This window comes from Apodemus sylvaticus, chromosome 1 (assembly GCF_947179515.1).
Source record: "Apodemus sylvaticus chromosome 1, mApoSyl1.1, whole genome shotgun sequence".
Lineage (NCBI taxonomy): Eukaryota > Metazoa > Chordata > Mammalia > Rodentia > Muridae > Apodemus > Apodemus sylvaticus.
Genome location: NC_067472.1, coordinates 9,206,693 through 9,219,084, shown reverse-complemented (window position 1 = coordinate 9,219,084; position 12,392 = coordinate 9,206,693).

Below are 12,392 nucleotides of genomic sequence, written 5' to 3'. Positions count from 1 at the left end.
CCACAGAATTAAGAAAGCACCACTCAGCTCACTCTTCTTAGCTGACTAGTTTCTGCCCTTTATGTGCTGGTGAACTTAGTGCAATGAATTTCTCTGCCTTCCTCCCATGATGTCCTGATTCTGTCTGATGGATGTCTCTCAAATTCATATGTCAACACTCAATGACCTTAGGAGGCCACAAAGGAAGTTGACGAGTGATCGAGTCATATGTTCTCATAAACAGGATTAGTGCACATTTAGCAGAGGCCCCAGGAAGCGAGCTGCCTTGTCTCATTTACCTTGTGAACATCGACTATGCCAGCTGTGAACCTGGAAGTGGTTTTACTGACCATCATATGCTCACATCCTGTGTATGAAATAATCAAAACTCTTGAAATGTGGGAATGAATCCACAAATAAGTTAGTATATAGTATATTTTTTAGTCACTTCAAATGTCTTCCTTTTTATAAAATTAAATGACACTCATTCGGAGCTATGAAATGAATTGAATCTAGAGACTAGCAGATAAAAAGTTATAGTAGTTTTTCCCAATAAGTTTCAGCTTTGAAGCTTTGTCTAGCATATATTAAAAGGGAGCTTTCTCATTCCTCTAATACTGATATTATAAATTGTCTAGGTTGGAAGGAGCCTTAAATTTTTTGTTTATTTTGGCCAAAAATTATTAAACTTTCAAGGAACTGTTATATATAGGAATACTGAAACAGTTTTAAATTATAGTCCAGTTAATATTATTTTAGTAGTTTCAACTTTGACTATTAGAGTTGTTGAATTGTAGTAACTTTCAAAACTATTGCTAGGTTTACAGTCAACAAAATGCATATACTTATTTAGGCCCTAACATTTAAAAAGACAAGGCTTTAGCTAAGTAAGTACATACAAAATATTAAGTATTATCTACTTTAAAAAAGCCAACACTGTTATTCACTACATTGGAAAAAAAACCTTATTTTTCCTCTCCAAACAGCTATCAATTGCACATAGCTTCTCGGGGGTGAGACTGAGTCCACTTGCCCTTCTCAGTGCTGGAATTTGTCTGGCTTAAACTTGTTCAGATCTTGTGCATGATGTCACTGAAGCTGTGAATTCATGTGAAGCTTACTGTTATGCTGAAAACTCTGCTACTTGAAATCATCCATCAACCCCAATTTTTAAAATCTTTCTACCTCCTCTACACATAGATCCATGAGCCTTGAAGGCTAAGTACTCGAGAGTCTCCAATTATTCAACATTGTCTAAAGAGACAATAAATTTCCAGATGAACTACCATCTATGGCAAGAAGCTTCTCTGGGAAATGTTGAGTGATGATCTGATCTTTGAGTAGAGCAATATGCTATTAGGAATCATTTTATTTCTATGGCATTTAATAGAGTAATAGTGTATCCCCTACCTAGAGCCCATGACCCATATCGTCTCAGATCCTTGGCCTTCTTGACAGTGTTAAGTGTTGATGGGTTGGTTTCCTCTCATGGATTGGGCCTTTAAGCAAAACACAGTGGTTAGTCGCATAATGTTCATATAGTTCTTATATTAGTGGGATATTAAGGAGACAGGCAGTTAATGTAGCTTGCATGTTTTGTAGCTGCATGAGAATAATGACCACTTTCCTTTTCTCGTATCATATATAATTCTTCTAGAACAATGAATGCTAATCGCCAGATATGAGCTTTCAGTTGGGTTTCAGCTTGATTTGCTTATGTTCTATGATGTAAGTATGGGGTGTCTTCAGCAATAGGATCTACCATAAGGTTGTAGAAGGTAACCAGAATCACTAGCATTGGCATGCAATCTTTGGGGGGGTTTACAAACTCTCTTGATCTGGAGCTAAAAAATACTAACACATTCTTTGTATTGGAGGATAAATTTGGTAGCATATGATGTCCAGTTAGGGTATTCTCTTCCCCATTATAAGTAACTCTTTTTAAATTCCTTTTACACACACACACACACACACACACACAAAACCTCCTAGTGTAGAGAGTTTTCATACAGCTTTTCCAAAGACCTTTAATATTATTTATCCCTTCCTAAATATTCTGTCATATCCACCTATTCTAGATCCTGTTGAATCCTCCTCTTTCTATTTCTCCTTTTAATACATTTTAACACCATAAACTCAGATATTAAAATGACAGTGCTATGCCCACATACCTGTGTACTCTCTCTACATGGTTTGCACACATTATGTTTGACGTTTTGAAATACTGAATCAAAATTAGTCAAGAAACTAGATGCTGAATGCTGGGTTAGTATGTTACCTTCAGAGATTTAAAATTGAACATGCCACCCAGCAGGATGCCAGGTAAGACTGAGAGAAGGAAGAAAATGAGTGCTATGAACATCAGCAAGACATCCATTTTCTACAGGCACCCGCAGAGATAATAGGGTGTGCTCAGGCTTCAGATGTAGTCTTTGTCTTTTGATTGCTTTACTCATCACCAGCAAATGTCAGCTTTTCACAGAAGCACTTGTATATGGAATCAATGCATTTTAGCCCAGATGCGCTGACCCCTGCTCTGTAATGAAGGCGGACTTTCCAACTTAAGTAGAAATAAATCTACAGTTCATAAGTCAATATCTCTTTTTATACTAATTTGAAAAAAGATAAAGGCAGTCAACATTCCAGTATAGAAGGGAACCAAGCTCATAAGCTCCTACTGCTAGATGAGGAGGTATTAAAAGTTGATGGCTACCTCGGAAGGGCAGTCAGTTTTCTTTAAGGGTGTGGTCTCCAACACATTAACCATGTTAAAGAAGGCCCAGTGTATGCCCCATAGCCATGTATATATTGGGAGCACAAATGGAACTCAATAGGTTATTTTAAAAAGTGGACATGATGTTACAGGTAACTGGGGAGGCCAGAATTAGGAGGAGTTGTTGAAGAGGCATGTGAATAGGATGTAAGGACTTCGCATGCATCTGTGTCATTCTCAAAGAATTAGCAAAAGTATTATCATTAAAAAGTACTGTCCTTAAACTTTGATATGTTGAAAATTGTATTTGAAACATAATAAGCATTTTGGTTTTATCAGCTTCTCTCACAAAAATAATTTTAAAGAAATATTTTTTAATAAAAATACAAAATTTTTCTATTTGCTGCTATACCCTTACTATATATTCTAGTTTTAACATCTGAAAATGTATACAATAAATTGTTTTACAACTTAGTAAATGTATTTTAATGAATACTATTTATATCACATATTTTTAATAAATAAAATGATTAATCAATTTTATTGAATAATCCATGTTACCAGTAGACCATTTTGCTATTGAATCTAGTATGTGATAGTGAAGTATCAGGGACATATGCAAACATTTAAATGAAGAGAAATACATTAAGTCACACATGAGAATTGTTCTATGCCTCCCAACAATGAGAGGTTGTAAAGACAGAGGTGGGTAATTAATAAAGAGCACAGCATCTCTCAGGTATCATCCTGTAAAATGACGTTTAGTCACGGGAGACAAAAGAATAGCAGGCCACTTAATTACTTTGAGCTTCAGTTTCTCCCTGTGTACAATAGAGATGATAATACATGGACAACTTACTTTATAATATTGTACTGAAGAAAAGTAGAACAGGTTCTACTAAATAAAAATAGCATAAAAAGCATAATAATCTAAAAATGGGAACTGTTACATAGTTTTGTATTACTGTGACACAAAACAAACAAACATACTTTCACTATGAGATTAGCTTCCTCTTTTCTATCCTGAATATCACTTCTAGGAGCCTCCTGTAGTCTTGAGCAGAGAAAGGTGAAGGTTGCCGAGGTTATGGATACATTGTTGGAAAGAAAGAAGGGAGAAACAGGAAGAAGAAAGCAGAGGTAGGGAAACTGTTCCACAGGTAGTCACTGAAACCTGTGTCCTCCTTCTCCACTTAACAAGCATCTTTGAGTCCTTAGACATTTTAATTTTTGAAGCAATGAAAGGACCTAAGGCAACAGGATGAAATAGTCTAAACAGGTGAGAAAATTTAATCTCCATCTTTATTCAAAGAAATTAATGGAAAACTGCCCTCTAGCCAAACCTATTAGCACCTGACAATGAAGCTGTTAGCAGAGGGCCAACAGCTGATTGTTCTTCTGTTGATTATTCTCCTGTTGACATTTCACTTTCAGGCTGAGCTTGATTAGCCTTTCACTTAAAATTTGACCTTGCCATGCTGAGCTATTCAAAGCTATCTGAAAGGGTAGACAGTTGGATATACAGCTCTAGAATCATGGACAGGAAAATACAAAAAGTGATTCTGTCTGGATGTGGACATTTGAAGCTAGGCCAATCAAGAAGAAAATTACTGTAAGCTGGATAATAACCTAGCAAAGGAATCAGACAGCACCAAGGTTGATTAAAAAAAAAATACATAAAACCAGAGAAGCCCATCAAGAAATGAACTATGTATACACACTCTTTCCAAACAGCAAACTGTTGTGAGATTATAATAAAAATTTATATATAATAAATTTATATATAAATATATATATATAAATAAATAATATATATATAAATAATAAATATATATATATATATAAATAAATATATATATAATAAGAGCCTTCTCTTTCCTCCTTCAATATAACACTTCTCATTCTGCTTCAAATGATAGATTCCTCTATTTGTTATTTTATGCACATATATATATATATATATATATATATATATATATATAAATTACACACACTGGTCAACCAATTGGTATACTTTTCCATGGGAAGATCTCCGGTCCTAACCCTAGCATTCCTCGGCTCCTAAAGTTCTCAGGATTTGAAGCCCCATGAAGCCATCCAGTATGCAATGTCCATTGGTGTCATCATTGTTCATCTCATTCTTGGAAAGTCATGTTGGTGAGACTTTATGGTTGAAGCTCCTGAAATATAATAAGAGCCAGAGAATGGAGGGTGTTCCTGTGAGGTTGTATCTTCAAGAAGCAATCTTTTTCTTTTTCTTTATAATTTTATTTAATCTTTTCATATAGTCCAGGCTTTATCCCCTGGAGATGCCTCTCTGATTGATCCACAGGCCATACCTTCTCACCCCATCTCCATGAGGATCTCCCAACTCCCCAACCCCCACCCCACTATACCTCCTTACTCCCTAGGTCCTCCAGTCTTTGAAGGTTAGGTGCATCTTCTATGACTGAGTCCAGACCAGGCAGTCCTCTGCTGTACATGTGTTGGGGGCCTCATATCAGCTGATGTATGCTGCCTGGTTGGTGGTTCAGTGTCTGAGAGATCTCAGGGGTCCAGGTCAGTTGAGACTGCCTGTCTTCCTTTAAGGTCACCTTTCTCCTTGGATTCTTCCAGCTTTTCCAAAATTCAACTACAGGGGTCATCAACTTCTGTCCATTGTTTGGATGCAAATATCTGCAACTGACTCTTTCAGCTGCTTGTTGGGCCTTTTGGAGGGCAGTCATGCTCGGCTCCTGTTTGTAAGTACACCGTAGCATCAGTAATAGTGTCAAGCCTTGGGTCCTCCCCTCGCATTAGATTCCAATTTGGGCCTGTAGCTGGACCTCAAAAGGAGTGTCTTCTCCATTTTTGTCCAAGCAGTTCTTTCAGACAGGAACAATTATGGGTCAAAATTTTTGACAGTGGGATGACAACCCCACCCCTCACTTGATGCCCTGTCTTTGTGCTGGAGGTGGCCTCTACAAGTTCCCTCTCCCCACTGTAGGGCGTTTTATCTAAGGTCCTTCCCTTTGAGTCCTGAGAGCCTCTCACTTCCCAGGTCTCTGGTAGAGTCTAGAGGGTCCCCCCACCTTCTACCTCCCAAGGTTGCCAGTTTCCATTCTTCCTGCTGGCCCTTGTGGCTTCAGTCCTATTCCCTCAACTGAATCCCTGATAGTGTTCCCTTCCTCCCTTCCCTGTCCCCTTTCCCACCCATGTCGCTCCCTCCATCCCTCTTCCAGTGATTTCTCTTTTCTCTCATGATGATATTTTCTAGTTTCATTTATTTGCCTTCAAAACTCAAGATGTCCTCATTTTTAATAGCTGAGTAGTATTTCATTGTGCAAATGAACCACATTCTCTGTATCCATTCTTCTGTTGTGGACCATCTTGTTGCTATCACAAACAAGGCTGCTATGAAGAGTAAACCCTGTGTTCTGTGAAGGTCAAAGACCTGGAACTGAAAATATTTATGTCAAGATTCAGACAGATTATTCACACATAGGGACTGCTGAGAGCCTGTGTATCAACACAACAGTACACTTTAATGTGCAAAAGTAGACTAATAATGCGCACATAGACTAATGATGTACATGTACACTAGTGATGTGCAGATACACTAGTGATGAGCACAGAATAAGAGTCATTCATTCAGGCAAGTGTGATCCCAGTTCACGTAGGAAGAAAACAGATCACTGAAAGAAAAGGTTGGGGCCATAGCTTGGGACTTGATTAAACCCCAAGCCAAAATCCTAATTACTGCAATTGAAATCTAAAAGTTACTTATGGGACTCTCATTTTTTGGGGGGAGGGGGGACAGGGTTTCTCTGTGTGTAGCCCTGGCTGTCCTGGAACTCACTTTGTAGACCAGGCTGGCCTCGAACTCAGAAATCCACTTGCCTCTGCCTCCCAACTGCTGGGATTAAAGGCGTGTGTCACCACTGCCCTGGCCGGCTCTCATTTTCATTTCTTCCTTTGTACAAAGTACTTTCTAAAGAATTTGGAATAAGGGAAATAATAAATGCCTCATAAGCCCATAACCTAAAGACAAATTTATATATCTTTCTCTGTCCCTAAATTTTAGTCTATGCATGCAATCATATGTTCCTTATTATCTACTTCCAAGGGCTGATCCTTTATTAAATAATTGGCACTCTGATTTTTTTTATTATATATGAGGTATTTTTACAAATAAAGAAGGTAATTTAAATTCACTGTTTCCAATGGTCTATAATGATCTATTATGTAGATTGAGTGTCATGGTTTACACTGTTCAAATGCTCAATTTATTATAATTAATGACATTTACCATTCAGTCTTACAGGTAATACCTCAGCAGTCAAATTTATGAAAAGTACATTTCCGTGAGAAAAAGGAACTGAAGGTTTTCACTGAGGATCGTAATAACTTTCACAGTCAGTCAAAACAATACTATCTCCACTAAAAAGTGACATCTAAAACCGCAAGGGATCTGCCTGCGCCCAGGACCTGAGCACATAGGCGGTTCATCTGCCAGTCCACCGGTCGTGGGGCCTGTGTCCTGCATGGAGAGCAGCAGAGGGAGGGATTCCCAGTGGCCATATTCGCTGCCTGCCAGGGCAGAAAATCATCACTAGCAGGTCAGTCATGAGGCCTGTGTCCTGCAAGGAGAACAGCAGAGGGAGCAACTCCCCTCAGCCACCTTCATGGCCTGCCTGGGCAGAAAAGCATCACTAGGTACTGTATTACCTTGAGCTTAAGATCTCTGGGGGTGCAAACCACCAGGGGTGTGTCTGCGCCCAGGACCTGAGAACATTGGCGGTTCATCTGCCAGCCGGTCATGGGGCCTGTGTCCTACCTGAGAATCAACAGAGGGAGTGATCCCCCACCACCACCACCACCATCTTTGCTCCATGACAGAGCAGTCCTGGAACACCTGGTTCACCTTGACAACCCAATATAACATTGCTTAAGGCAAGACTGAGCAGGGCTCCAAAAGCACAAAAGAGGAAGACAGCATATCAGCAATCTGTGCCAGAGGAAACCCAGTCATCCAGTGTTGCGGAAATAGCCTTTAAGGTCCACAGTAGGTTGAAGCACCAGCCAGTGACAATAAGACCATCTAACACCAGTAAGAACTAGATGGCTAAAGGCAAACATAGAAACGTGACTAACAGAAACCAAGGCATTATGGCAGCATCTGAACCTAATTCTCCAACAACAGCAAGTCCTGGATACCCCAACACACCAGAAAAACAAGAGTTGGATTTAAAATCACTGGTAAGGATGTTGTTAGAAAAACACATGAAGGACATAAATAAATCTCTTAAAGAAATTCAGGAGAAATGTGGCGAGCCCCCTGACCAGCAGGGGAAGAAGACCACCGACACGAGGATTCTTCTCTGATCACACTTTATTGGAGCGCTTCTTGGTTGTGGGAGAGCTGGAGGCAAGGGGCGAGGGAGGAGGAGAGGGAGCGGCATATATAGGCAGGGCAGGGACTTCCCCCTGTTGATAAGCTAGTCAGGCTGGGATAGGTTGCAGCTGTTGCCGGGCAGACTCGTGCTGGAACATGGGCCAAAATAAAGGTGTTTACTGCACTCCTCGGCGCCATCTTGTAATGGCGAATGGTGTGGATCGCCACAGAGAAAAACAATCAAAACTTGAAGCCCTTACAAGGGAAACACGAATATTATTTAAAGAAATTCAGGAGATTATGTGTCAGAAGTTAGTAGCCAATAAGGAAGAAATGCAAAAATAACTTAAAGAAATATAGGAGAATTTTTTTCAACAGGCAGAAGTCTGTTGATAAAGAGGAAACACAAAAATCTCTCAAAGAATTGCAGGAAAACACAAACAAGCAAGTGAAGGAACTGAGAAAAAACTTCCAGGATCTAAAAACAGAAGTAGAAACAACTAAGAAAGCACAAAGGAAGACAACTTTGGAGATAGAAAACCTTGGAAAGAAATCAGGGGCCATAGATACAAATATCAACAACAGAATACAAGAGATAGAAGAAAGAATCTCAGATGCCGAAGATACCATAGAAACCATGGACTCAACAGTCAAAGAAAATGCAAAATACAAAAACTTGTAACCCAAAACATCCAGGAAATCCAGGACACCATGAGAAATTCAAACCTAAGGATTATAGGCATTGATGAAGATTTACAACTTAAAGGGCCAGCAAATATCTTCAACAAAATTATGGAAGAAAACTTCTCTAACCTAAAGAGAGAGATGCCCATGAATATACAAGAAGCCTACAGAACTCCAAATAGAACCAGAACAGAAATACTTCCCATCACATAATAATCAAAACCCCAAATGTACAAAACAAAGAAAGAATACTTAGGGCAGTAAGAGAGAAAGGACAAGTAACATATAAAGGAAGACCTATCAGAATTACACCAGACTTCTCACCAGAGAACATGAAAGGTAGAAGATCCTGGGCAGAGCTCAGGCAGACTCTAAGAGAACAAAAATGCCAGCCAAGACTACTATACCCAGCAAAACTCTCAATAACTATAGATGGAGAAACCAAGATATTCCATGACAAAACCAAATTTACACAGTATCTTTCCACAAACCCAGCCCTACAAAGAATAATAGGGGGAATACACCATTACAATAAGGGCAACTATACCCTGGAAAAAGCAGGATATTAAATTTCTTTCATCAAACCCAAAAGAAGATAACCATACAAATATAAAATTAACATCAAAAATGGTAGGAACCAATAACCACTACTCTTTAATATCTCTTAACATCAATGAACTCAATTCCCCAATAAAAAGACATAGACTAACAGACTGGTTACATAAACAGGACCCTACATTTTCTTGCATACCGGAAACATGCCTCAGTGACAAAGACAAACACTACCTTAGAGTAAAAGGCTAGAAGACAATTCTACAAGCAAATGGTCTCAGGAAACAAGCCGGAGTTGCCATTCTAATATCAGATAAAATTGATTTTAAACCTAATGTCATCAAAAGAGACATGGAAGGACACTTCTTGCTGGTCAAAGGAAAAATCCAACAAGAAGAACTTTCAATCCTGAACATCTATGTTCCAAATACAAGGGCACGCTCATTCATAAAAGAAACTTTACTAAAGCTCAAAGCACACATTGCACCTAACACAATAATTGTGGGTGACTTCAACACTCTCATCAATGGACCAATCAGGAAAACAGAAACTAAACAGGAGATAGTGAAAATACTTGAAGCTTTGGACCATTTGGATTTAACAGATATATATGTAGAACTTATCATCCCAAAGCAAAAGAATATACCTTTTTTCTCAGTACCTCATGGTACCTTCTCCAAAATCGAACATATAGTTGGTCACAAGACAGACCTCAATAAATATAATAAGATTGAAATAATCCCATGCCTCCTATCAGATCACTATGAAGTAAAAGTGGTCTTTAATAGCAATAAAAACAACAGAAAACCCACATACACATGGAAACTGAACAGTACTCTACTCAATGATACCTTGGTCAAGACAGAAATAAAGAAATCAAAGACTTTTTAGAATTTAACGAAAATGAAGGCACATCATACCCAAATCTATGGGACACAATGAAAGCAGTGCTAAGAGGAAAACTCATAGCTTCGTGTTCCTCCAAAAAGAAATTGGAGAGAGCATACACTAGAAGATTAATGGAACAACTGGAATCCATCAATGCTATCCACTACATAAACAAACTCAAAGAAAAAAAAAAACACATGAACCTTTCATTAGATGCTGAAAAAGCATTTGACAAAATTTAGCATCCTTTCATGCTAAAAATCTTGGAAAGGGCAGGAATTCTAGGCCCATATCTAAACATAGTAAAAGCAATATACAGCAAACCGGTAGCCAACATCAAACTAAATGGAGAGAAACTTGAAGCAATCTCACTAAAATCAAGGACTATACAAGGCTGCTCCCTCTCTCCATATCTTTTCAATATAGTTCTTGAAGTCCTAGCTAGAGCAATTAGACAACATAAGGAGGTCAAAGGGATGCAAATCGGAAAGGAAGAAGTCAAATCATCACTATTTGCAGATGATATGATAGTATACTTAAGTGACCCAAAAAACTCTACCAGAGAACTTCTACAGTTGATAAACAACTTCAGCAAAGTGACTGGCTGCGAAATCAAGTCAAGCAAATCAGTAGCCTTTATATACTCAAAGGATAAGCAGACTGAGAAAGAAATTAGGGAAATGACACCCTTCACAATAGCCACAAACAGCATAAAGTATCTTGGTGTGACTCTAACTAAATGACTGAAAGACCTATAAGACAAAAACTTCAGATCTCTGAAGAAGGAAATCAAAGATCTCAGAAAATGGAAAAATCTTCCATGCTTGTGGATTGGCAGGATTAATATAGTTAAAATAGCCATTTTGCCAAAGGCAATCTACAGATTCAATGCAATCCCCATCAAAATCCCAACTCAGTTCTTCATAGAGCTAGAAAGAGCAATTCTCAAATTCATCTGGAATAACAACAACAACAACAAAAAAAAACAAAACAACCACAACCACAACAACAACAACAAAAAACAAAACAGGATAGCTAAAACTATTCTCAACAGTAAAAGAACTTCTGGGGGATTCAATATCCCAGACCTCAAACTTTACTACAGAGCAATAGTGATAAAAAACTGTATGGTATTGGTACAATGTCAGGAAAGCGGATCAATGGAATAGGATTGAAGACCCAGAAATGATCCCAAACATCTTTGGTCACTTGATCTTCGACAAAGGAGCTGAAAGCATCCAGTGGAAAAAGATAGCCTTTTCAACAAATGGTGCTGGTTCAATTGGAGGTCAGCATGCAGAAGAATGCGAATCGGTCCATCCTTATCTCCTTGTACTAAGCTCAACTCCAAATGGATCAAGGACCTCCACATAAAACCTGACACACAGAAACTAATAGAAAAGAAACTAGGGAAGACCCTTGAGGACACTGGCACAGGGGAAATGTTTCTGAATAGAACACCAATAGCTTATGCTCTAAGATCAAGAATAGACAAATGGGACCTCATAAAACTACCAAGTTTCTGTAAGGCAAAGGACACTGTCAAAAGGACAAAACGTCAACCAACAGATTGGGAAAGGATCTTCACCAACCTTAAATCTGACAGAGGGCTAATATATACTATATACAAAGAACTCAAGAAGGTAGAACCAAGAGAACCAAATGTCCCCATTAAAGAGTGGGGTACAGAGCTAAACAAAGAATTTTCACATGAAGAACTTCAGATGGCTGAGAAGCACCTTAAGAAATGCTCAACATCATTAATCATTAGGGAAATGCAAATCAAAACAGCCCTGAGATTTCACCTCACACAAGTCAGAATGGCTAAGGTCAAAAACTCAGGAGACAGCAGGTGTTAGTGAGGATGTGGAGAAAGAGGAACACTCCTCCACTGCTGGTGGGATTGCAAGATGGTGCAACCACTTTGGAATTCAGTCTGGCGGTTCCTCAGAAATCTGGGCATGATACTTCTGGAGGACCCTGCTATACCACTCCTGGGCATATACCCAGAGGATTCCCCGGCATGCAATAAGGACACATGCTCCATTATGTTCATAGCAGCCCTATTTGTAGTAGCCAGAAGCTGGAAAGAACCCAGGTGTCCCTCAAAGGAGGAATGGATACAAAAAATGTGGTATATTTACACAATGGAGTACTATTCAGCCATTAGAAACAATGAATTCATGAAATTCTTAGACAAAT